We start from the raw sequence: 4,427 nt of genomic DNA, 5'->3' as shown, positions 1-4,427 counted from the left end.
GCTGCAAGATAATCAGATTTCCCACCATGTTATTTTAAACTCATGACCTGTTTTAAGTAAATGAAACCCACAATAAAAAGCTTTCCTGTCAAAGCAATTTTCACAATGAAAAAATCACTAAAATGTTATGATGTATCTAGCGATAATAGTCTTTGGATCAATGACAGAACAGAGCTGATAACAACAGTAGTCTTCTTTCCAAGAAATGGAGAGATTTGATAGCTGCCATGAAAAGAACTATCGTGAGAGTTTCCAATATACAAGAGGAAGTAATAACATCAAAATTTTAAACAGGAGCATATTTCTTTTACGTCTAAGATGTTGCAGATGTTTTACCGTCTTGGCCTGGAAGCCTAGCAATTTGCCGAACACATTCCGATGAGTCCCAACATGTACACGATGCTGAAGCGGGACGACCTTGGACTCATCAACAATGACAATAAAGCAGCAAAAGGGAATGATGTCTCATTCATGGCTCGTCCCATGGCTTTTAGATAATTATCTTATCATGCCCATTTTCCTGGAAAATGGATCTGAAAAAAATATAGTTAGAACAGTACAATTCATATTTTAGCTTGAATTCACCTAGTAAGCTTGCACGTGCAATGCACGTCTCAAACGTTCTCCTTGCTAAATGAGATTCACATGAACACACAAAAAATGTTCCCAAAAAGGTAAATGGAGACATTATGTTGTTGTCTCGCTCATGTTTTGTATTCTCGAAGGTGACACATAACTGTGGTCATGTTGTTGCATACAGACAATAATATGTGTTATTTCCTCCATTAGGTGCTCGGATTGGTTATTAAAGAAGCTTTAAACCTATCATGATTGAAAAGCTGCCTCCCATTAAAATATCAATGTCACTAAACCAAACGTAAAATCGCAAGACCAAAAGATTTTGCGTACATAATGTTGTTGCAACTGCTACTGCCGATAAACTAAAAGGGTCACACAATATGACGCCTGCTCACACATTAGTGTGGACCTTTGCATTGAATTTCTTATTGTTTAAGAAATAAATATCACAACTCATAAAATAATTCAATATACACACAAAACCAGAAATGCTCAAAAAATGAATAAATGCCATCTACTTTGAAGCAGAATAAATTCCATCTTGAACTACTGATTCTTCTTTTGATTGGAGCCCACTTTTTGATAGGGATTGAAGACCTTAGTTGCCATCTTTTTCTTCAACATCCTAGATCACATCTCCCTAGCCTCTCGCACACCAGATTTTGCAATAAAAACCTATTTATCAAAGAAATGTTAACAACAAATCAAGCATGCTTGTATTCCAAAAAGCACGGCCACCCTTCTTACAGTAGCTTAGTTCTTATAAGCAATACCGGTACTGGTAAGCATATCTGGTAAGCACTTCGAGCAATGTTCAATAAGCAAAATAAAATAAAAAGGGAAGTCCTTCTTGAAAATATTCACCTTACTGACAAATGCCATCCTCTATTTAAAAAAAATCATGGCGACGAAGTTGACTCAATGGAGAATTTTGTTTGAATGAGATCTCTGTTCTTTTGGAGGACTTCCCCAAAACTTGCAGATACCTTAATCAATTTTTTCTTCTATTCAGATACAGTGCAGGTTGTTAGACCTAGAGTGCTCATAGCATGTCCAACATTATAGTTAGGTTTGTCTCTGTATACAAAATAGAGCAGGTGCACAAACTGATTGCAATAGGGTCTAATTCCAGACAATACTTCCAGAAGCTGATAAGAATATAAAGAGATGATGACATCGTAGGTCCAAAAATACCCTTTATCTCAAATATGGTACACCAATTTGAACAAAACCACGACACTTACTTTGGATCAGAGGGAGTGGTATAAATGCAATGACATATAGTGACTTAATACAACCAGGAGTGGTCTACCCTATAACATATAAGTGTTACCCGTGGCAAGTAAAGGAAATTCTGAATTAATAAATTCTGCAGTGTAAAATCATTGGAAGTCATCAATTATAGATGTTACACGAACCAGAGGTATGTGCATGTGAAGAGCTTATGGAAGGTAGAAAATTGTTGAATACTCTACCTAGTATTTGGCCAAGACCATTTTTATGATTTTAAAAGGTGTTGTTCAAGGAATGCCCAAATGAGACATTTTTAAGAGAAAGACATGTGTCCTCTTTAACTTGAACAACTGGAGGCAAGAAATGGCTCAGCTCACTCAATTTTTTTGTACCACTTGGATTTTCCCTGGTTGTTCGAGCTATATTATATTTAATGGGATATAGACCTATCCAGTCCATCCAATCAAGGGAAAACTCATGACTTCTAAAAGTTGGATAGCCATCTCCCATCCAATTTCATCAGAGCAACCAAAAGTTACCTAAAGATATGGTAGTCATCCAATGAACTTGCCTTAAAAGTGAGGGTTCGCCGGTAAATCTTCTGTTGGTTTTCCTGAAAGGGCATGTGACATTTTTTTCCCGTGAAGACTGTCAATCATTGCGTCAACTGGCATATGAAATACTGGATTATAAGGTTAGAAGAAATAAACTTGGTCGGTGGCATTGTTAATAAAGCATTGAAGCAGTCTATTTTTATTTCTGTAGAAAGGCTCAAATGCACAAGTACTGTTAAAAACTGGTGTAAATTAAAGTATTACCGCTTCTAGTAAAGTAGTACTGCAAATCTAAGCCAACTCACCATTAGCAATTAAATCCAAATCTAATCCAACTCGACAATAGCAATTACATCCAAAGTATATCCAGGATTGACACATTGCAAATGCATGAATGATTGATTTTAGAAAAGAAAAGACTCATAATTTAACAAAATTTGGTACTATCTAGAAACATGGTATTGATAATTTATAGCATAAGTTCTAGGCAGCGCATATCATTTACATAAAAGATAAACCGACCATGATAGGCTCCTCATATAACACTTCACCATTATTAATGTTGGTGCAGGTTGAATAAGAGGCCAGTTTTTCTCCTCGGTCACATTACCGGAACCATATTCTTCTGACTTTATAAGTTGATTAAGTTCTAGGAATTTAAATCTTCTTGGACTTTACAGGACTACACATGTCATAGTTCTCAAGATGCTGAATTATAAATTCCACATGAACAACAGCGACTTAGATCCTAATAAGCAATTTCAATAGTTCATGTGAAACGCGATACTAAAATATGAACAAGATTAAACAATTTAATGCCCGATGTCCTATATTTTTCAGAGCAAAACCAAGCCCCAACAAAACCAGATTAGGTACAACAATTCTAGTAACACATGAACTCACTCGTATTACAAATCCCCAAAATCTGGGTGTGTACTTATCCAGAAAGTACCTAACAAATATGATTGCACATGTAGTGGAATCAGGTGTCCCAAAAAACAGTAAGCAAACACTATAAATGATTGCACGTGTACCGGAATCAGGTGTTCCAACGAATCAGTTGTATGCTCCTATGCTCCACGCTTCCACCTGCACTTTCATCAGAACACATAGATTGAAAGAACGAAATCGCTTTCATAAGCACGCTACCCAAGGGTTGAAACAACATAGCAGCATACAACTTCTGCCTTAAGAGAAAAACTATCGAACACATACCGTGCAAGAACTCATGTGTTCAGATGCACTTAGTGGAGAGGAAGAGGCCTGATTGGATGCAACTCTCCAGTCCAGGCAGTAAGGAGATTCGGGATTTGCTCATCCCACCTCCAGGCAGTCGCGAGGGAAGCTATGACCAACATCCAATTCGAGCTTTGGTCCATGGCCATGGCATCCTGCAGTGCAGAGAGAGCAGAGAGAGAGATTAGTGAGGAGAGGGAGTGAGAAGGGAGGAGAGGAGAGGGAGAGAGAAGGGAGGAGGAGGGCGCTGGGTGCGGCTGACCTGCAGAGGAGGCCGGCGGCAGCTGAGCGCGGGTGGCGACCGGAGGTGGGGTGGACTCGGGGCGCAGGAGGATAAGGGAGGATCGGCGGCGCAAGCTTGCTGCGAATCTGTTTTCCTTGATTTGGGGCATGATTGGGTGGAATCGTTCCGAAAATAAGGGAGTTGCGGGTGGGGCCGCCGGGATCTTTGACGCAGAGCGGTACCAGACCATGCGTCTGCCAGGCAGAACATTTAATCTTAGATGTTCATTTAAATCACAGACCATTGATCGTAATATAGACGGTAAGATATGTTTAAATTGATTTGATCGGAGGATCCTGATTATCCCGTGTACAGTTTGTTGTGTGGCTTTAGAGGAGGATCCTGATTTGATCGGAAATATATTTTCATGCCCCGTTGCACGTACAAGGTGATCAGAAATTATAATGCAAGTATTTAATCCGTAATTCGGTAAATATTATGGATATAAAAACCAAATGGGAAACCAATTCGGTTTCTGGTGGGAAGGTGATCTCACGTAAGAAGGTAAGCAAATCATGATGTGATTTTTGAATCCTTAATTA

General features: G+C 38.8%; 1 long non-coding RNA gene across 3 annotated transcripts; it reads right to left on the bottom strand.

Moving 5' to 3' along the window:
• Positions 1-937: 937 nt before the first annotated feature.
• Positions 938-3,990, bottom strand: LOC123180261 (uncharacterized). Of its 3 annotated transcripts, none has more exons than XR_006490834.1 (4): positions 3,865-3,990; positions 3,582-3,757; positions 1,444-3,455; positions 938-1,254 (listed from the first exon to the last, which is right to left on the bottom strand). It is a non-coding gene; the product is annotated as an uncharacterized lncRNA (long non-coding RNA). The 3 variants fall into 3 exon arrangements; XR_006490833.1 differs by having other exon boundaries at positions 938-2,479; positions 3,401-3,455; XR_006490832.1 differs by having other exon boundaries at positions 938-3,455.
• Between the last annotated feature and the right edge of the window lie 437 nt (positions 3,991-4,427).

This window comes from Triticum aestivum, chromosome 1D (assembly GCF_018294505.1).
Source record: "Triticum aestivum cultivar Chinese Spring chromosome 1D, IWGSC CS RefSeq v2.1, whole genome shotgun sequence".
NCBI classification, from domain to species: Eukaryota; Viridiplantae; Streptophyta; class Magnoliopsida; order Poales; family Poaceae; genus Triticum; species Triticum aestivum.
The sequence above is the reverse complement of the archived record's forward strand: the minus strand, read 5'-3'. Positions and strand labels throughout refer to the sequence as shown.